An 18,815-nucleotide genomic window follows, 5' to 3' on the forward strand; every position below is an offset into this window, starting at 1 on the left:
GTAAAGATGTCTATTAGACCTAGCCTGCTGCAGCCCTTGTAGATTCTCATAAAAAAAGTTCTTCTTTTCTTGTCAAAATTAATAGCTAAGAATAGGCTGCTTGAGGCAGGCCCCTGTTAAGTGGCCTGCTACTGAAGGCAACAACTACAAACTGAGCTCCCTGTTCATGGAAGCGGGGTTATAGAGGAGAATGCGCTGAGCATCTTGGGAACAGTCAAAAGCTTTGAGCCGGTTGGTGCCTCAGATCAAGATCCTACTCTACACCCCAATGTGAATCCTTGTGGAGTCCAGTGTACCCCACAGAAGAAATTAATGTGTCACACCCATTGGCAGCAACCTTAGAATAGCTGCTGATGGGCACAATTGAGAAAGGAAGGGGGGGGGACATTTGAATCCAGCACATAGATGCAATTCAAATATGTAATTTGAACCTTCCTATTTTAAAATATAATGGATGAACCTCACCCTGTGAGAACAATCTTCATGATATAGAGATCTCATATGCAAAATAAGTATGAGTTGGGATAGGGCTGGGGAGGGTGGCTGCTCGGGCAGCCCCTCCCCCGTCAAGTTAAGGAGATTCAACTGAGGAAGCACAAGGGAACTCTCGTCTGGGGACAACAACTGCAGGGAGACCACATCTTTTCAGATGAACATGGGAGGGCGGAAGGCTGCCTAATACTGAAGCACCATCAAATATCAAACCATATGCAATAACTAGTACAAGCATTCCTGGGGGAAGGTCTGCAGGAGACGAATTTGCATACGGTGATGTCATCCAAGCAGTGGGCCAAAGTTGGCTGGAACCCTCATCTGCATATGAAAAGAGAAAAGGGTTATGCAGGGCATGGCGGCATTTTGCGGCGCTTGGATGACCCCTAGTTCGCATTAAACACCTCCACCCTCCTTCGGTGTGGGGCTCATGTTGACTATGCCCCAGCCCCTGAAGCATTCAAGCTGATTTCTTGCAGCAGCTGGGCACTGTAACAGCTCCAGAGCTGCTCTGTAAGGCAAATAAAAGGGTGTGGGCCCTGCAGCACTACCTGTAGTTCGCATTGTGCGTTGGAAGGCACAAAGTAAGCAGACGGGAGAAGTCAGGATAGTGCGCAAGGGCATAGAAGGGAGCGGCTCAAGAAAAGAGAAGTGGAAACAGACAGCAAACTAGGCTGGAGAGAGACCTGAGACAAAGAGATCTGAATTATACGAGAGCCGACCAGGGGAAACACAAATTATGCAGTCAAGTTTCCCACATTTGGGGAAATCGCAGGGGCAGCACAGCCAGAGTGCAATGGGTGAGCCTTGCCCTGGGAGAAGCACCTTCAAGATCATAGTATCTCACCTGGCAGGTAAATAGGAGTTGGGCTAGAGCTGGGGAGGGTCGCTGCTCGGGCACCCCCCTGTCAAGTGAAGGAGATCCAACTGAGGCAGCACAATGGAACTCTCGAAAGAAGAACAAGGCTAGAGGAAGATCTGAGACAAAGAAATCTGACTTTTACCAGAGCTGACCAGCGGAAAACACAAACACAGTCCCCCACTACCACAAATAATGCAGGCGAGTTTCCCACATTTGGGGAAATCACAGGGGTCAGCATACCCAGAATGCAATGAATGAACCTCACCCTGGGTGAACAATCTTCATGACCATGGTGTCTCCTATGCAAAATAAGTATGATTTGGGATAGGGCTGGGGAGGGCCGCTGCTCAGGCACATCTCTGTCAAGTAAAGGAAATTCAACTGAGGCAGCACAAGGGAACTCTCATCTGGGGACAACAACTGCAGGGAGAACACATATTTTCAGATGAACATGGGAGGGCAGAAGGCTGCCTAATACTGAAGCACCCCCAAACAACAAACCAAATGCAACAACTAGTGCAAGCATTCCTGGGGGAAGGCCTGCAGCAGATGGATTTGCATATGGTGATGTTATCCAAGCAGTGGGTCAAAGTTGGCTTCAACCCTCATCTGCATATGAAAAGAGAAAAGGGGCGTGCAGGGCATGGCGGCCTTTTGCGCTGCTTGGATGACCCCTAGATCGCATTAAACACCCCCACCCTCCTTTGGTGTGGGGCTCATGTTGGCCATGCCCCATCCCATGAAGCATTCAAGCTGATTTCTTGCAGCGGCTGGGCACTGTAACAGCTCCAGAGCTGCTCTGTAAGGCAAGTAAAAGGGTGTGGGCCCTGCAGCACTACCTGTAGTTTGCATTGTGCATTGGAAGGCACAAAGTAAGCAGACGGGAGGAGAAGTCAGGATAGTGCACAAGGGTATAGAAGGGAGGGGCTCAAGAAAAGAGAAGTGGAAACAGACAGCAAACTAGGCTGGAGAGAGACCTGAGACAAAGAGATCTGAATTATACGAGAGCCGACCAGGGGAAACACAAATTATGCAGTCAAGTTTCCCACATTTGGGGAAATTGCAGGGGCAGCACACCCAGAGTGCAATGGGTGAGCCTTGCCCTGGGAGAAGCACCTTCATGATCATAGTATCTCACCTGGCAGGTAAGTAGGAGTTGGGCTAGAGCTGGGGAGGGTCGCTGCTCGGGCACCCCCCTGTCAAGTGAAGGAGATCTAACTGAGGCAGCACAAAGGAACTCTCGAAAGAAGAACAAGGCTAGAGGAAGATCTGAGACAAAGAAATCTGACTTTTACCAGAGCTGACCAGAGGAAAGCACAAACACAGTCCACCACTACCACAAATAATGCAGTCGAGTTTCCCACATTTGGGGAAATCACAGGGGTCAGCATACCCAGAGTGCAATGAATGAACCGCACCCTGGGAGAACAATCTTCATAACAATGGTATCTCCTATGCAAAATAAGTATGATTTGGGATATGGCTGGGGAGGGCCGCTGCTCAGGCACATCTCTGTCAAGTAAAGGAGATTCAACTGAGGCAGCACAAGGGAACTCTCATCTGGGGACAACAACTGCAGGGAGAACACATATTTTCAGATGAACATGGGAGGGCAGAAGGCTGCCTAATACTGAAGCACCCCCAAACAACAAACCAAATGCAACAACTAGTGCAAGCATTCCTGGGGGAAGGCCTGCAGCAGATAGATTTGCATATGGTGATGTCATCCAAGCAGTGGGTCAAAGTTGGCTTCAACCCTCGTCTGCATATGAAAAGAGAAAAGGGGCGTGCAGGGCATGGTGGCCTTTTGCGGCACTTGGCTGACCCCTAGTTTGCATTAAACACCTCCACCCTCCTTCGGTGTGGGGCTCATGTTGGCTATGCCCCAGCCCCTGAAGCATTCAAGCTGATTTCTTGCAGCAGCTGGGCACTGTAACAGCTCCAGAGCTGCTCTGTAAGGCAAGTAAAAGGGTGTGGGCCCTGCAGCACTACCTGTAGTTCGCATTGTGCGTTGGAAGGCACAAAGTAAGCAGAAAGGAGGAGAAGTCAGGATAGTGCGCAAGGGCATAGAAGGGAGCGGCTCAAGAAAAGAGAAGTGGAAACAGACAGCAAACTAGGCTGGAGAGAGACCTGAGACAAAGATATCTGAATTATACGAGACCTGACCAGGGGAAACACAAATTATGCAGTCAAGTTTCCCACATTTGGGGAAATCGCAGGAGCAGCACACCCAGAGTGCAATGGGTGAGCCTTGCCCTTGGAGAAGCACCTTCATGATCATAGTATCTCACCTGGCAGGTAAGTAGGAGTTGGGCTAGAGCTGGGGAGGGTCGCTGCTCGGGCACCCCCCTGTCAAGTGAAGGAGATCCAACTGAGGCAGCACAAAGGAACTCTCGAAAGAAGAACAAGGCTAGAGGAAGATCTGAGACAAAGAAATCTGACTTTTACCAGAGCTGACCAGAGGAAAGCACAAACACAGTCCACCACTACCACAAATAATGCAGTCGAGTTTCCCACATTTGGGGAAATCACAGGGGTCAGCATACCCAGAGTGCAATGAATGAACCGCACCCTGGGAGAACAATCTTCATAACAATGGTATCTCCTATGCAAAATAAGTATGATTTGGGATATGGCTGGGGAGGGCCGCTGCTCAGGCACATCTCTGTCAAGTAAAGGAGATTCAACTGAGGCAGCACAAGGGAACTCTCATCTGGGGACAACAACTGCAGGGAGAACACATATTTTCAGATGAACATGGGAGGGCAGAAGGCTGCCTAATACTGAAGCACCCCCAAACAACAAACCAAATGCAACAACTAGTGCAAGCATTCCTGGGGGAAGGCCTGCAGCAGATAGATTTGCATATGGTGATGTCATCCAAGCAGTGGGTCAAAGTTGGCTTCAACCCTCGTCTGCATATGAAAAGAGAAAAGGGGCGTGCAGGGCATGGTGGCCTTTTGCAGCACTTGGCTGACCCCTAGTTTGCATTAAACACCTCCACCCTCCTTCGGTGTGGGGCTCATGTTGGCTATGCCCCAGCCCCTGAAGCATTCAAGCTGATTTCTTGCAGCAGCTGGGCACTGTAACAGCTCCAGAGCTGCTCTGTAAGGCAAGTAAAAGGGTGTGGGCCCTGCAGCACTACCTGTAGTTCGCATTGTGCGTTGGAAGGCACAAAGTAAGCAGAAAGGAGGAGAAGTCAGGATAGTGCGCAAGGGCATAGAAGGGAGCGGCTCAAGAAAAGAGAAGTGGAAACAGACAGCAAACTAGGCTGGAGAGAGACCTGAGACAAAGAGATCTGAATTATACGAGACCTGACCAGGGGAAACACAAATTATGCAGTCAAGTTTCCCACATTTGGGGAAATCGCAGGGGCAGCACACCCAGAGTGCAATGGGTGAGCCTTGCCCTGGGAGAAGCACCTTCATGATCATAGTATCTCACCTGGCAGGTAAGTAGGAGTTGGGCTAGAGCTGGGGAGGGTCGCTGCTCGGGCACCCCCCTGTCAAGTGAAGGAGATCCAACTGAGGCAGCACAAGGAAACTCTCGAAAGAAGAACAAGGCTAGAGGAAGATCTGAAACAAAGAAATCTGACTTTTACCAGAGATCAGAGGAAAACACAAACACAGTCCCCCACTACCAACAAATAAAGCAGTCACGTTTCCCACATTTGGGGAAATCACAGGGGTCAGCATACCCAGAATGCAATGAATGAACCTCACCCTGGGAGAGTAATCTTCATGACCATGGTATCTCCTATGCAAAATAAGTATGATTTGGGATAGGGCTGGGGAGGGCCGCTGCTCATGCACATCTCTGTCAAGTAAAGGAGATTCAACTGAGGCAGCACAAGGGAACTCTCATCTGGGGACAACAACTGCAGGGAGAACACATATTTTCAGATGAACATGGGAGGGCAGAAGGCTGCCTAATACTGAAGCACCCCCAAACAACAAACCAAATGCAACAACTTGTGCAAGCATTCCTGGGGGAAGTTCTGCAGAAGACGGATTTGCATACGGTGATGTCATCCAAGCAGTGGGTCAAAGTTGGCTTCAACCCTCATCTGCATATGAAAAGAGAAAAGGGGCGTGCAGGGCATGGCGGCCTTTTGCGGTGCTTGGATGACCCCTAGTTCGCATTAAACACCCCACCCTCCTTTGGTGTGGGGCTCATGTTGGCCATGCCCCATCCCCTGAAGCATTCAAGCTGATTTATTGCAGCAGCTGGGCACTGTAACAGCTCCAGAGCAGCTCTGAACGGCAAGTAAAAGGGTGTGGGCCCTGCAGCACTACCTGTAGTTTGCATTGTGCATTGGAAGGCACAAAGTAAGCAGACGGGAGAAGTCAGGATAGTGCGCAAGGGCATAGAAGGGAGCGGCTCAAGAAAAGAGAAGTTGAAACAGACAGCAAACTAGGCTGGAGAGAGACCTGAGACAAAGAGATCTGAATTATACGAGAGCCGACCAGTGGAAACACAAATTATGCAGTCAAGTTTCCCACATTTGGGGAAATCGCAGGAGCAGCACACCCAGAGTGCAATGGGTGAGCCTTGCCCTGGGAGAAGCACCTACATGATCATAGTATCTCACCTGCCAGGTAAGTAGAAGTTGGGCTAGAGCTGGGGAGGGTCGCTGCTCGGGTACCCCCCTGTCAAGTGAAGGAGATCCAACTGAGGCAGCACAAGGGAACTCTCGAAAGAAGAACAAGGCTAAAGGAAGATCTGAGACAAAGAAATCTGACTTTTACCAGAGCTGACCAGAGGAAAGCACAAACACAGTCCCCCACTACCACAAATAAAGCAGTCGAGTTTCCCACATTTGGGGAAATCACAGGGGTCAGCATACCCAGAATGCAATGAATGAACCTCACCGTGGGAGAACAATCTTCATGACCATGGTATCTCCTATGCAAAATAAGTATGATTTGGGATAGGGCTGGGGAGGGCCGCTGCTCAGGCACATCTCTGTCAAGTAAAGGAGATTCAACTGAGGCAGCACAAGGGAACTCTCATCTGGGGACAACAACTGCAGGGAGAACACATATTTTCAGATGAACATGGGAGGGCAGAAGGCTGCCTAATACTGAAGCACCCCCAAACAACAAACCAAATGCATCAACTAGTGCAAGCATTCCTGGGGGTAGGCCTGCAGCAGATGGATTTGCATACGGTGATGTCATCCAAGCAGTGGGTCAAAGTTGGCTTCAACCCTCGTCTGCATATGAAAAGAGAAAAGGGGCGTGCAGGGCATGGCGGCCTTTTGCGGCGCTTGGATGACCCCTAGTTCGCATTAAACACCTCCACCCTCCTTCGGTGTGGGGCTCATGTTGGCTATGCCCCAGCCCCTGAAGCATTCAAGCTGATTTCTTGCAGCAGCTGGGCACTGTAACAGCTCCAGAGCTGCTCTGTACGGCAAGTAAAAGGGTGTGGGCCCTGCAGCACTACCTGTAGTTTGCATTGTGCATTGGAAGGCACAAAGTAAGCAGACAGGAGGAGAAGTCAGGATAGTGCACAAGGGTATAAAAGGGAGGGGCTCATGAAAAAAGAAGTGGAAACAGACAGCAAACTAAGCTGGAGAGAGACCTGAGACAAAGAGATCTGAATTATACGAGAGCCGACCAGGGGAAACACAAATTATGCAGTCAAGCTTCCCACATTTGGGGAAATCAGAGTGCAATGGGTGAGCCTTGCCCTGGGAGAAGCACCTTCATGATCATAGTATCTCACCTGGCAGGTAAGTAGGAGTTGGGCTAGAGCTGGGGAGGGTCGCTACTCGGGCACCCCCCTGTCAAGTGAAAGAGATCCAACTGAGGCAGCACAAGGAAACTCTCGAAAGAAGAACAAGGCTAGAGGAAGATCTGAGACAAATAAATCTGACTTTTACCAGAGCTGACCAGAGGAAAGCACAAACACAGTCCCCCACTACCACAAATAATGCAGTCGAGTTTCCCACATTTGGGGAAATCACAGGGGTCAGCATACCCAGAATGCAATGAATGAACCTCACCCTGGGAGAACAATCTTCATGACCATGGTATCTCCTATGCAAAATAAGTATGATTTGGGATAGGGCTGGGGAGGGCCGCTGCTCAGGCACATCTCTGTCAAGTAAAGGAGATTCAACTGAGGCAGCACAAGGGAACTCTCATCTGGGGACAACAACTGCAGGGAGAACACATATTTTCAGATGAACATGGGAGGGCAGAAGGCTGCCTAATACTGAAGCACCCCCAAACAACAAACCAAATGCAACAACTAGTGCAAGCATTCCTGGGGGAAGGCCTGCAGCAGATGGATTTGCATACGGTGATGTCATCCAAGCAGTGGGTCAAAGTTGGCTTCAACCCTCGTCTGCATATGAAAAGAGAAAAGGGGCGTGCAGGGCATGGCGGCCTTTTGCGGTGCTTGGATGACCCCTAGTTCACATTAAACACCTCCACCCTCCTTCGGTGTGGGGCTCATGTTGGCTGTGCCCCAGCCCCTGAAGCATTCAAGCTGATTTCTTGCAGTAGCTGGGCACTGTAACAGCTCCAGAGCTGCTCTGTACGGCAAGTAAAAGGGTGTGGGCCCTACAGCACTACCTGTAGTTTGCATTGTGCATTGGAAGGCACAAAGTAAGCAGACAGGAGGAGAAGTCAGGATAGTGCACAAGGGTATAAAAGGGAGGGGCTCATGAAAAAAGAAGTGGAAACAGACAGCAAACTAGGCTGGAGAGAGACCTGAGACAAAGAGATCTGAATTATACGAGAGCCGACCAGGGGAAACACAAATTATGCAGTCAAGCTTCCCACATTTGGGGAAATCGCAGGGGCACCACACCCAGAGTGCAATGGGTGAGCCTTGCCCTGGGAGAAGATCCTTCATGATCATAGTATCTCACCTGGCAAGTAAGTAGGAGTTGGGCTAGAGCTGGGGAGGGTCGCTGCTCGGGCACCCCCCTGTCAAGTTAAAGAGATCCAACTGAGGCAGCACAAGGGAACTCTCGAAAGAAGAACAAGGCTAGAGGAAGATCTGAGACAAAGAAATCTGACTTTTACCAGAGCTGTCCAGAGGAAAGCACAAACACAGTCCCCCACTACCACAAATAATGCAGTCGAGTTTCCCACATTTGGGGAAATCACAGGGGTCAGCATACCCAGAATGCAATGAATGAACCTCACCCTGGGAGAACAATCTTCATGACCATGGTATCGCCTATGCAAAATAAGTATGATTTGGGATAGGGTTGGGGAGGGCCGCTGCTCAGGCACATCTCTGTCAAGTAAAGGAGATTCAACTGAGGCAGCACAAGGGAACTCTCATCTGGGGACAACAACTGCAGGGAGAACACATATTTTCAGATAAACATGGGAGGGCAGAAGGCTGCCTAATACTGAAGCACCCCCAAACAACAAACCAAATGCAACAACTAGTACAAGCATTCCTGGGGAAGGCCTGCAGCAGATGGATTTGCATATAGTGATGTCATCCAAGCAGTGGGTCAAAGTTGGCTTCAACCCTCGTCTGCATATGAAAAGAGAAAAGGGGCGTGCAGGGCATGGCGGCCTTTTGCGGCGCTTGGATGACCCCTAGTTCGCATTAAACACCTCCACCCTCCTTCGGTGTGGGGCTCATGTTGGCTATGCCCCAGCCCCTGAAGCATTCAAGCTGATTTCTTGCAGCAGCTGGGCACTGTAACAGCTCCAGAGCTGCTCTGAACGGCAAGTAAAAGGGTGTGGGCCCTGCAGCACTACCTGTAGTTTGCATTGTGCATTGGAAGGCACAAAGTAAGCAGACGGGAGAAGTCAGGATAGTGCGCAAGGGCATAGAAGGGAGCGGCTCAAGAAAAGAGAAGTTGAAACAGACAGCAAACTAGGCTGGAGAGAGACCTGAGACAAAGAGATCTGAATTATACGAGAGCCGACCAGGGGAAGCACAAATTATGCAGTCAAGTTTCCCACATTTGGGGAAATCGCAGGAGCAGCACACCCAGAGTGCAATGGGTGAGCCTTGCCCTGGGAGAAGCACCTACATGATCATAGTATCTCACCTGCCAGGTAAGTAGAAGTTGGGCTAGAGCTGGGGAGGGTCGCTGCTCGGGTACCCCCCTGTCAAGTGAAGGAGATTCAACTGAGGCAGCACAAGGGAACTCTCGAAAGAAGAAAAAGGCTAGAGGAAGATCTGAGACAAAGAAATCTGACTTTTACCAGAGCTGACCAGAGGAAAGCACAAACACAGTCCCCCACTACCACAAATAATGCAGTCGAGTTTCCCACATTTGGGGAAATCACAGGGGTCAGCATACCCAGAATGCAATGAATGAACCTCACCCTGGGAGAACAATCTTCATGACCATGGTATCTCCTATGCAAAATAAGTATGATTTGGGATAGGGCTGGGGAGGGCCGCTGCTCAGGCACATCTCTGTCAAGTAAAGGAGATTCAACTGAGGCAGCACAAGGGAACTCTCATCTGGGGACAACAACTGCAGGGAGAACACATATTTTCAGATGAACATGGGAGGGCAGAAGGCTGCCTAATAATGAAGCACCCCCAAACAACAAACCAAATGCAACAACTAGTGCAAGCATTCCTGGGGGAAGGCCTGCAGCAGATGGATTTGCATACGGTGATGTCATCCAAGCAGTGGGTCAAAGTTGTCTTCAACCCTCGTCTGCATATGAAAAGAGAAAAGGGGCGTGCAGGGCATAGCGGCCTTTTGCGGCGCTTGGATGACCCCTAGTTCGCATTAAACACCTCCACCCTCCTTCGGTGTGGGGCTCATGTTGGCTATGCCCCAGCCCCTGAAGCATTCAAGCTGATTTCTTGCAGCAGCTGGGCACTGTAACAGCTCCAGAGCTGCTCTGTACGGCAAGTAAAAGGGTGTGGGCCCTGCAGCACTACCTGTAGTTTGCATTGTGCATTGGAAGGCACAAAATAAGCAGACAAGAGGAGAAGTCAGGATAGTGCACAAGGGTATAAAAGGGAGGGGCTCATGAAAAAAGAAGTGGAAACAGACAGCAAACTAGGCTGGAGAGAGACCTGAGACAAAGAGATCTGAATTATACAAGAGCCGACCAGGGGAAACACAAATTATGCAGTCAAGCTTCCCACATTTGGGGAAATCGCAGGGGCACCACACCCAGAGTGCAATGGGTGAGCCTTGCCCTGGGAGAAGCACCTTCATGATCATAGTATCTCACCTGGCAGGTAAGTAGGAGTTGGGCTAGAGCTGGGGAGGGTCGCTACTCGGGCACCCCCCTGTCAAGTGAAAGAGATCCAACTGAGGCAGCACAAGGGAACTCTCGAAAGAAGAACAAGGCTAGAGGAAGATCTGAGACAAATAAATCTGACTTTTACCAGAGCTGACCAGAGGAAAGCACAAACACAGTCCCCCACTACCACAAATAATGCAGTCGAGTTTCCCACATTTGGGGAAATCACAGGGGTCAGCATACCCAGAATGCAATGAATGAACCTCACCCTGGGAGAACAATCTTCATGACCATGGTATCGCCTATGCAAAATAAGTATGATTTGGGATAGGGCTGGGGAGGGCCGCTGCTCAGGCACATCTCTGTCAAGTAAAGGAGATTCAGCTGAGGCAGCACAAGGGAACTCTCATCTGGGGACAACAACTGCAGGGAGAACACATATTTTCAGATAAAAATCTTGGTCATGCTCTGGTTTCTCTTCAGAACGAACAAATCTTTCGCCTCTTACTAAAGATTTCCGTGTAGAGGAGCAAAACCGAGTTTTATCTCAATTTTTGCATGCCCCATCTTTTTGGGGTTTCTTTTACCGGTTTAAAGATAGAATGAGTGTGCTTTAATGTAAGCTCATTTGCATAGAAATGACAGTAAATGTTTATTTATGTTCAAACAGAACTTTCTTGACCATGCTACTTGCTTTAAAGATCTGGGAGCACATGGAATACAGTACAAACCATGCTTATAGCAAGGAGAAGCCAGGTGAGAAATCTGCTTTCTTTCAAATTGGGCGCTCACTTTGATCTGAATGAGGACTGCTGGCACAGCACTCAGGCGACAGGTGGAATCTTGGTCATGCTCTGGTTTCTCTTCAGAACGAACAAATCTTTCGCCTTTTATTAAAGATTATCCGTGGAGAGGAGCAAAACTGAGTTTTATCTCAATTTTTGCATGCCCCATATTATTGGGGTTTCTTTTATCAGTTTAAAGACAGAACGAGTGTGCTTTCTTGTTAGCTTTAATGTAAGTTTATTTGCATAACAATGACAATAAATGTCTGTTTCTTTTCAAGCAGAACTTTCTTGACCATACTAATTGCTTGAAAGATCTGGGAGCACATGGAAAAGAGTACAAACCATGTTTATAGCAAGGGGAAGCCTGGTGAGAAATCTGCTTTCTTTCTTTCAAATTGGGTGCTCACTTTGAGCTGAATGAGGACTGCTGGCATGGCACTCAGGCGACAGGTGGAATCTTGGTCATGCTCTGGTTTCTCTTCAGAACGAACAAATCTTTCGCCTTTTACTAAAGATTTCCGTGGAGAGGAGCAAAACTGAGTTTTATCTCAATTTTTGCATGCCCCATATCATACCTCCCAACTGTCCCGATTTTCGCGGGACAGTCCCGTTTTTTGGGGACTGTCCCGCTGTCCCACCTGCGGGCCGCAGTGTCCCGCGGTGGGGAGGACAGTTGGGAGGCTCTGTCTGTCGCTGCCCTGCTTAGCAGAGCAGCGGTGAATAGTCGCTGTGCGCACAGCGTCTATTCACTGAAGTCAGAGGGAGAGGTGGCATGCCAGCGGCTCACAGAGCGCTGGGCATGCCCCCTCAGTGCCGAAAACGGGGGCGTGACTCGCGATCGCGGGTCCTCCCGCGAAGCCATGCCCCTTTTTACTTAGGCCACGCCCTTTTTGGGAGTGCGTGCGACTTCGCCGCGCGTGTGTCCCTCTTTGCGAGCCGACAAAGTTGGGAGGTATGCCCATATTATTGGGGTTTCTTTTATCAGTTTAAAGACAGAACGAGTGTGCTTTCTGGTTAGCTTTAATGTAAGTTTATTTGCATAACAATGACAGTAAATGTTTGTTTCTTTTCAAACAGAACTTTCTTGACCATGCTACTTGCTTGAAAGATCTGGGAGCACATGGAAAACAGTACAAACCATGCAGTATCACAAGAGCCTTTATTTGATCTTTCATGAAGATAGAGCAGAATTGAGGACACGTCAACAATTTCTGCCGAAGGTGGTTCATCTTTCCACATGGTACCTTTGGCCACTGACACCTTCGTTGAGTCAAAGTCTCTGGCTGTGGTCAGAACTTTGAAAATTTATGTCACCAGAACGGTTCAGATTAGGAAAACAGAGGCTCTGTTTGTCCTGTATGCTCCCAACAGGATTGGGTGTCCTGCTTCCATGTAGACCATTATGCGCTGGATCTGTGGTAAGATTCAGCATGCTCATTCCATGGCAGGATTGCCGTTACTGAATTAGGTGAAGACCCATTCTACTAGAAAGGTGGGTTCATCCTGGGCAGCTGGTCGGGGAGTCTCGGCATTGCAACTTTGCCGAGCAGCTATTTAGTAAACACTTTTGCTAAGTTTTACAAGTTTGATACCTTGGCCGATGATAACTTCAAGTTGGGTCATTCGGTGCTGCAGAGTCGTACGCACTCTTCCACCCGTTCAAGAGCTTTGGTATAACCCCATGGTTCTTAATGTGACCCCAGCATCCTCTAGGTCGTATGAGAAAATAGGATTTTAATACCTACCGGTAAATCCTTTTCTCTTAGTCTGTAGAGGATGCTGGGCACCCGTCCCAGTCCATACTGTGTCTGCAGTTATTACTTGTGGTTATACACATGTTGTGTTATGGTTCTGGTCAGCTTTTTGCTGCAATTATTCATGCCGTTGGCTTGTGTTCTGTTGAATGCCACGTTCTGCGGCATGCTTAAGGTGTGAGCTGGTAAGATGCTCACCTTAGTTTAACAATAAATCCTTTCCTCGAAATGTCCGTCTCCATGGGCACAGTTCCTATAACTGGAGTCTGGAGGAGGGGCATAGAGGGAGGAGCCAGTTCACACCCTTTGATAGTCTTAAAGTGCCCATGTCTCTTGCGGATCCCGTCTATACCCCATGGTTCCTAATGTGACCCCAGCATCCTCTACGGACTAAGAGAAAAGGATGCCCTTGCGCACTATCCTGACTTCTCCTCCCGTCTGCTTACTTTGTGCCTTCCAACGCACAATGCAAACTACAGGTGGTGCTGCAGGGCCCACACCCTTTTACTTGCCTTACAGAACAGCTCTGGAGCTGTTACAGTGCCCAGCTGCTGCAAGAAATCAGCTTGAATGCTTCAGGGGATGGGGCATGGCCAACATGAGCCCACACCAAAGGAGGGTGGGGGTGTTTAATGAGAACTAGGGGTCATCCAAGCACTGCAAAAGGCCGCCATGCCCTGCACGCCCCTTTTCTCTTTTCATATGCAGATGAGGGTTCCAGCCAACTTTGGCCCACTGCTTGAATAACATCACTGTATGCAAATCCGTCTGCTGCAGACCTTCCCCCAGGAAGGCTTGTACTAGATGTTGCATATGGTTTGATATTTGATGGTGCTTCAGTATTAGGCAGCCTTCCGCCCTCCCATGTTCATCTGAAAAGATGTGGTCTCCCTGCAGTTGTTGTCCCCAGACGAGAGTTCCCTTGTGCTTCCTCAGTTGAATCTCCTTAACTTGACGGGGGAGGGGCTGCCCGAGCAGCCACCCTCCCCAGCCCTATCCCAACTCATACTTATTTTGCATATGAGATCTCTTGATCATGAAGATTGTTCTCACAGGGTGAGGTTCATCCATTATATTTTAAAATAGGAAGGTACAAATTACATATTTGAATTGCATTTATGTGCTGGATTCAAATGTCCCCCCCCCCCTTCCTTTCTCAATTGTGCCCGTCAGCAGCTATTCTAAGGTTGCTGCCAATGGGTGTGACACATTAATTTCTTCTGTGGGGTACACTGGACTCCACAAGGATTCACATTGGGGTGTAGAGTAGGATCTTGATCTGAGGCACCAACCGGCTCAAAGCTTTTGACTGTTCCCAAGATGCTCAGTGCATTCTCCTCTATAACCCCGCTTCCATGAACAGGGAGCTCAGTTTGTAGTTGGTGCCTTCAGTAGCAGGCCACTTAACAGGGGCCTGCCTCAGGCAGCCTATTCTTAGCTATAAATTTTGACAAGAAAAGAAGAACTTGTTTTATGAGAATCTACAAGGGCTGCAGCAGGCTAGGTCTAATAGACATCTTTACTGCAGCTTCATCACTCCCAGCGGCGCTGTATACTCCCGTGCCCTGGTTGCTGGGTCACTGCAGCGGAGGGTCCGGTTTCATCCTAAGGTCAGTCACACACACACCACCCTTCCGGATCACGAGGCCGCTGATGAAGGGGAGCGTGGCCGTAGGGGGTGGACCGTGTGCGCACTGGCGTGGACACTGATTACTGGGCAGCCGCTCCACTAGCCACCAGGTACAGTTAAGGAGCACAGGTCTGGGGGTTTTTCTCCTATATTAACCCAATTTTGTACTGCCCGCAGCGCATTGTGATAGGTAATAGGGCCTGATTCAGGTTGGATTGCAATCACAATAAACGATCCAACTGCAAAAATTGCTAAGAGCATACGCATGTGCCTGCATTTTCTGCGGCACCCCGCAGAGAATGCGATCGCCTCTGCCTGTCAATCGGGGCGGGGGGGGATAGGTGGGTCAGCAACACTCCATTTCCAAGTCAGGGATGGAGCGGTGCGGGGGCAAGGCTTCAAAATGGGGTCTGCAACGGAGTAGACACAGGGGGCGTGGTCACAGCGGCTGTATGACATCACATTCAGCCGCTGTGATCACAAAAATGGTGGCGGCTTCCTGCGCGCACATACAGTCTGCACCAGCAGGAGGCTACACCATTTTTTATGATCACGCTGAACTGCAGTGCGACTGCAATTACAGCATGGTCAAGAAGGGAGGCGTCATGCTGGGTGGCCATGCCCTTTCACTGTGCAGGAGCCAGCACCGCTCACACACTAGTCCCCGGGTGCAGCCCCCAACCCCCGGGACACCCGGAGCAACAAAATGTAGATTCAGGCCACCAGGCCATGCCCCTACCTATGAAACCATGCCTCCTTTTTACCATTGCGCTGCTTATCTGCGCGCACTGCATTACAATCTCCCTCGCCACCTCTCTGGGTGTCACCAGTGATAGTGACACCTCTGCCATGCTTGTAGCAGCTGGTCCTAAGATCTACGCCTCAAGCCCTGAGTGTTTGCCCTTGTGACTTGTTGATCATCATAGCGAAGCAGATGCTTACAGAAAACTGCAGGGGCTTAGATTGAAAATAAAAAAATTGATTGGTTTAACGTAGAGAGGAGCGGGTTCGGTTCTCCGAGAACCGAATTCCCCACGAACTCCACGTTGTTTACACTGGTCCGAGGCAGGCTCGGTTGTTCCCGCCTGACTCGCAAAACCTGAACAAGGGAAAATGTCATCATCCCGCTGTCGGATTCTCGCGAGATTCGGATTCCATATAAAGAGCTGCGCGTTGCCGCCATTTTTACTCGTGCATTGAAGAGAGAGCGGAATGGACGTGGCTATGTTCTCTCAGTGGAAATCTCAATATCAGTGCTCAGTATCAGTGGTTACTTATTGCTGCTCAGTAATACTAGTAGTGTGTCTCTCCTGCTCAGTGTCAGTTCTCAGTAGTATCCTCATCAGTGCTCAGTATCACTGCTCATTGTCTTGTGCTGCATTGTGGTGCTCAGCATACTACAGTACATTACTAATAGTCCAGTGCTGCATCTTGCTGCTCAGTGTCAGTTCTAGTATCCTCATCAGTGCTCACTATCACTGTTCATTGCATTTTGGTTTTCTGTATACTACAGTAACATAGTAATATAGTAACATATAGTAACATAGTTTTTGAGGTTGAATAGAGGCAAATTGCCCATCGTGTTCAACCTATTTTAAGTTGTGATGATTCTACATACTTGCTGAATAATGTTTTATGACTAGTTAGCTACTATAACTCATGTTACCCCCGGATTAACCATGTTGATATTTTAAGTATTATAACCTTAGATAGCTTTTTCATTCAGAAATGTATCCATTCCTTTTTTAAATCCAATTACAGAGTCCGCCATTACCACCTTCCCTGGCAGGGAATTCCACATCCTGATTGCCCTAACAGTGAAGATCATAGTATCTCACCTGGCAGGTATGTAGGAGTTGGGCTAGAGCTGTGGAGGATTGCTGCTCGGGCACCCCCTGTCAAGTGAAGGAGATCCAACTGAGGCAGCACAAGGGAACTCTCGAAAGAAGAACAAGGCTAGAGGAAGATCTGAGACAAAGAAATCTGACTTTTACCAGAGCTGACCAGAGGAAAGCACAAACACAGTCCCCCACTACCACAAATAATGCAGTCGAGTTTCCCACATTGGGGAAATCACAGGGGTCAGCATACCCAGAATGCAATGAATGAACCTCACCCTGGGAGAACAATCTTCATGACCATGGTATCTCCTATGCAAAATAAGTATGATTTGGGATAGGGCTGGGGAGGGCCGCTGCTCAGGCACATCTCTGTCAAGTAAAGGAGATTCAACTGAGGCAGCACAAGGGAACTCTCATCTGGGGACAACAACTGCAGGGAGAACACATATTTTCAGATGAAAATCTTGGTCATGCTCTGGTTTCTCTTCAGAACGAACAAATCTTTCGCCTTTTACTAAAGATTTCCGTGGAGAGGAGCAAAACTGAGTTTTACCTCAATTTTTGCATGCCCCATCTTTTTGGATTTTCTTTTATCGGTTTAAAGATAGAATGAGTGTGCTTTAATGAAAGCTCATTTGCATAGAAATTACAGTAAATGTTTGTTTCTTTTCAAACAGAACTTTCTTGACCATGCTACTTGCTTGAAAGATCTGGGAGCACATGGAATACAGTACAAACCATGCTTATAGCAAGGAGAAGCCAGGTGAGAAATCTGCTTTCTTTCAAATTGGGCGCTCACTTTGATCTGAATGAGGACTGCTGGCATGGCACTCAGGCGACAGGTGGAATCTTGGTCATGCTCTGGTTTCTCTTCAGAATGAACAAATCTTTCGCCATTTATTAAAGATTTCCGTGGAGAGGAGCAAAACTGAGTTTTATCTCAATTTTTGCATGCCCCATATTATTGGGGTTTCTTTTATCAGTTTAAGGACAGAATGAGTGTGCTTTCTTGTTGGCTTTAATGTAAGTTTATTTGTATAACAATGACAGTAAATGTCTGTTTCTTTTCAAACAGAACTTTCTTGACCATGCTACTTGCTTGAAAGATCTGGGAGCACATGGAAAAGAGTACAAACCATGCTTATAGCAAGGGGAAGCCTGGTGAGAAATCTGCTTTCTTTCTTTCAAATTGGGTGCTCACTTTGAGCTGAATGAGGACTGCTGGCATGGCACTCAGGCGACAGGTGGAATCTTGGTCATGCTCTGGTTTCTCTTCAGAACGAACAAATCTTTCGCCTTTTACTAAAGATTTCCGTGGAGAGGAGCAAAACTGAGTTTTATCTCAAATTTTGCATTCCCCATCTTATTGGGGTTTAATTTTATCTGTTTAAAGATAGAACGAGTGTGCTTTAATGTAAGCTCATTTGCATAGAAATGACAGTAAATGTTTGTTTCTTTTCAAACAGAACTTTCTTGACTATACTAATTGCTTGAAAGATCTGGGAACACATGGAAAAGAGTACAAACCATGTTTATAGCTAGGGGAAGCCTGGTGAGAAATCTGCTATCTTTCTTTCAAATTGGGTGCTCACTTTGAGCTCAATGAGAACTGCTGGCATGGCACTCAGGCGACAGGTGGAATCTTGGTCATGCTCTGGTTTCTCTTCAGCACTAACAAATATTTCGCCTTTTATTAAAGATTTCCGTGGAGAGGAGCAAAACTGAGTTTTATCTCAATTTTTGCATGCCCCATATTATTGGGGTTTCTTTTATCAGTTTAAAGACAGAACGAGTGTGCTTTCTTGTTAGCTTTAATGTAAGTTGCCATAGATGCAGTGAAACACACGTGTAGGGCACGGCGTGTCCGCGTGTATTTGACTCATGTGAAATGTTATAAAACAAAAATATATGATTATGATGTTAGCTGTTAGTCTCCACTAATAGGGAATAGAAGCTGAGCTATAAGAAAGGAATACACTAGATATGATGTCACTTAGCAGATACAATGTCTAAAGTGCATACAGATAGCTACTAATAACTCTTGATAAGAAAGTATATCAGTGTGGGTATATTTATATGATGGGATATTGGGACTAGTGAATATATATCACTCCTGCTGTCCAGATTGGCAATAACCAGACAATTATGATAAGAGTAGAGATGTCACATGGGCTGCTATAGATATTAATTTAATGCTGTATGTGTCATTTGTTACAAATGGATACATTTTCTATGAGTCAGCCTAGCAGCTGCA

The 18,815-nt window shown here is 48.1% G+C and overlaps 25 non-coding genes across 25 annotated transcripts; 7 read left to right on the plus strand and 18 right to left on the minus strand.

Annotated features, from left to right (window-relative positions):
- Positions 1-1,191: 1,191 nt before the first annotated feature.
- On the minus strand, positions 1,192-1,354 carry LOC135017527 (U1 spliceosomal RNA). Its single transcript, XR_010215338.1, has one exon. It is a non-coding gene; the product is annotated as a U1 spliceosomal RNA (small nuclear RNA).
- Positions 1,355-1,506: 152 nt separating this feature from the next.
- LOC135017353 (U1 spliceosomal RNA) lies at positions 1,507-1,670 on the minus strand. The gene has a single exon (XR_010215181.1). It is a non-coding gene; the product is annotated as a U1 spliceosomal RNA (small nuclear RNA).
- A 674-nt stretch (positions 1,671-2,344) lies between these two features.
- On the minus strand, positions 2,345-2,507 carry LOC135017390 (U1 spliceosomal RNA). The gene has a single exon (XR_010215215.1). It is a non-coding gene; the product is annotated as a U1 spliceosomal RNA (small nuclear RNA).
- A 152-nt stretch (positions 2,508-2,659) lies between these two features.
- LOC135017313 (U1 spliceosomal RNA) lies at positions 2,660-2,823 on the minus strand. Its single transcript, XR_010215142.1, has one exon. It is a non-coding gene; the product is annotated as a U1 spliceosomal RNA (small nuclear RNA).
- Positions 2,824-3,497: 674 nt separating this feature from the next.
- Positions 3,498-3,660, minus strand: LOC135017499 (U1 spliceosomal RNA). Its single transcript, XR_010215316.1, has one exon. It is a non-coding gene; the product is annotated as a U1 spliceosomal RNA (small nuclear RNA).
- A 152-nt stretch (positions 3,661-3,812) lies between these two features.
- Positions 3,813-3,976, minus strand: LOC135017315 (U1 spliceosomal RNA). Its single transcript, XR_010215144.1, has one exon. It is a non-coding gene; the product is annotated as a U1 spliceosomal RNA (small nuclear RNA).
- Positions 3,977-4,650: 674 nt separating this feature from the next.
- On the minus strand, positions 4,651-4,813 carry LOC135017412 (U1 spliceosomal RNA). Its single transcript, XR_010215237.1, has one exon. It is a non-coding gene; the product is annotated as a U1 spliceosomal RNA (small nuclear RNA).
- Positions 4,814-4,962: 149 nt separating this feature from the next.
- LOC135017486 (U1 spliceosomal RNA) lies at positions 4,963-5,127 on the minus strand. The gene has a single exon (XR_010215306.1). It is a non-coding gene; the product is annotated as a U1 spliceosomal RNA (small nuclear RNA).
- A 670-nt stretch (positions 5,128-5,797) lies between these two features.
- LOC135017371 (U1 spliceosomal RNA) lies at positions 5,798-5,960 on the minus strand. The gene has a single exon (XR_010215199.1). It is a non-coding gene; the product is annotated as a U1 spliceosomal RNA (small nuclear RNA).
- A 152-nt stretch (positions 5,961-6,112) lies between these two features.
- On the minus strand, positions 6,113-6,276 carry LOC135017310 (U1 spliceosomal RNA). The gene has a single exon (XR_010215139.1). It is a non-coding gene; the product is annotated as a U1 spliceosomal RNA (small nuclear RNA).
- Positions 6,277-7,248: 972 nt separating this feature from the next.
- On the minus strand, positions 7,249-7,412 carry LOC135017337 (U1 spliceosomal RNA). The gene has a single exon (XR_010215165.1). It is a non-coding gene; the product is annotated as a U1 spliceosomal RNA (small nuclear RNA).
- A 674-nt stretch (positions 7,413-8,086) lies between these two features.
- Positions 8,087-8,249, minus strand: LOC135017548 (U1 spliceosomal RNA). The gene has a single exon (XR_010215350.1). It is a non-coding gene; the product is annotated as a U1 spliceosomal RNA (small nuclear RNA).
- A 152-nt stretch (positions 8,250-8,401) lies between these two features.
- On the minus strand, positions 8,402-8,565 carry LOC135017277 (U1 spliceosomal RNA). The gene has a single exon (XR_010215107.1). It is a non-coding gene; the product is annotated as a U1 spliceosomal RNA (small nuclear RNA).
- A 670-nt stretch (positions 8,566-9,235) lies between these two features.
- On the minus strand, positions 9,236-9,398 carry LOC135017375 (U1 spliceosomal RNA). Its single transcript, XR_010215204.1, has one exon. It is a non-coding gene; the product is annotated as a U1 spliceosomal RNA (small nuclear RNA).
- A 152-nt stretch (positions 9,399-9,550) lies between these two features.
- Positions 9,551-9,714, minus strand: LOC135017348 (U1 spliceosomal RNA). The gene has a single exon (XR_010215176.1). It is a non-coding gene; the product is annotated as a U1 spliceosomal RNA (small nuclear RNA).
- A 674-nt stretch (positions 9,715-10,388) lies between these two features.
- LOC135017522 (U1 spliceosomal RNA) lies at positions 10,389-10,551 on the minus strand. The gene has a single exon (XR_010215333.1). It is a non-coding gene; the product is annotated as a U1 spliceosomal RNA (small nuclear RNA).
- Positions 10,552-10,703: 152 nt separating this feature from the next.
- LOC135017278 (U1 spliceosomal RNA) lies at positions 10,704-10,867 on the minus strand. The gene has a single exon (XR_010215108.1). It is a non-coding gene; the product is annotated as a U1 spliceosomal RNA (small nuclear RNA).
- Positions 10,868-11,011: 144 nt separating this feature from the next.
- LOC135017581 (U5 spliceosomal RNA) lies at positions 11,012-11,127 on the plus strand. Its single transcript, XR_010215378.1, has one exon. It is a non-coding gene; the product is annotated as a U5 spliceosomal RNA (small nuclear RNA).
- Positions 11,128-11,397: 270 nt separating this feature from the next.
- Positions 11,398-11,514, plus strand: LOC135017593 (U5 spliceosomal RNA). Its single transcript, XR_010215390.1, has one exon. It is a non-coding gene; the product is annotated as a U5 spliceosomal RNA (small nuclear RNA).
- A 286-nt stretch (positions 11,515-11,800) lies between these two features.
- LOC135017596 (U5 spliceosomal RNA) lies at positions 11,801-11,913 on the plus strand. The gene has a single exon (XR_010215393.1). It is a non-coding gene; the product is annotated as a U5 spliceosomal RNA (small nuclear RNA).
- A 4,811-nt stretch (positions 11,914-16,724) lies between these two features.
- LOC135017438 (U1 spliceosomal RNA) lies at positions 16,725-16,887 on the minus strand. Its single transcript, XR_010215263.1, has one exon. It is a non-coding gene; the product is annotated as a U1 spliceosomal RNA (small nuclear RNA).
- A 144-nt stretch (positions 16,888-17,031) lies between these two features.
- Positions 17,032-17,147, plus strand: LOC135017579 (U5 spliceosomal RNA). Its single transcript, XR_010215377.1, has one exon. It is a non-coding gene; the product is annotated as a U5 spliceosomal RNA (small nuclear RNA).
- Positions 17,148-17,417: 270 nt separating this feature from the next.
- LOC135017586 (U5 spliceosomal RNA) lies at positions 17,418-17,533 on the plus strand. The gene has a single exon (XR_010215383.1). It is a non-coding gene; the product is annotated as a U5 spliceosomal RNA (small nuclear RNA).
- A 286-nt stretch (positions 17,534-17,819) lies between these two features.
- On the plus strand, positions 17,820-17,935 carry LOC135017569 (U5 spliceosomal RNA). Its single transcript, XR_010215367.1, has one exon. It is a non-coding gene; the product is annotated as a U5 spliceosomal RNA (small nuclear RNA).
- A 275-nt stretch (positions 17,936-18,210) lies between these two features.
- On the plus strand, positions 18,211-18,326 carry LOC135017594 (U5 spliceosomal RNA). The gene has a single exon (XR_010215391.1). It is a non-coding gene; the product is annotated as a U5 spliceosomal RNA (small nuclear RNA).
- Positions 18,327-18,815: the final 489 nt, after the last annotated feature.

The sequence above is a fragment of the Pseudophryne corroboree genome, unplaced genomic scaffold, assembly GCF_028390025.1.
Source record: "Pseudophryne corroboree isolate aPseCor3 unplaced genomic scaffold, aPseCor3.hap2 scaffold_316, whole genome shotgun sequence".
Taxonomy (NCBI): domain Eukaryota; kingdom Metazoa; phylum Chordata; class Amphibia; order Anura; family Myobatrachidae; genus Pseudophryne; species Pseudophryne corroboree.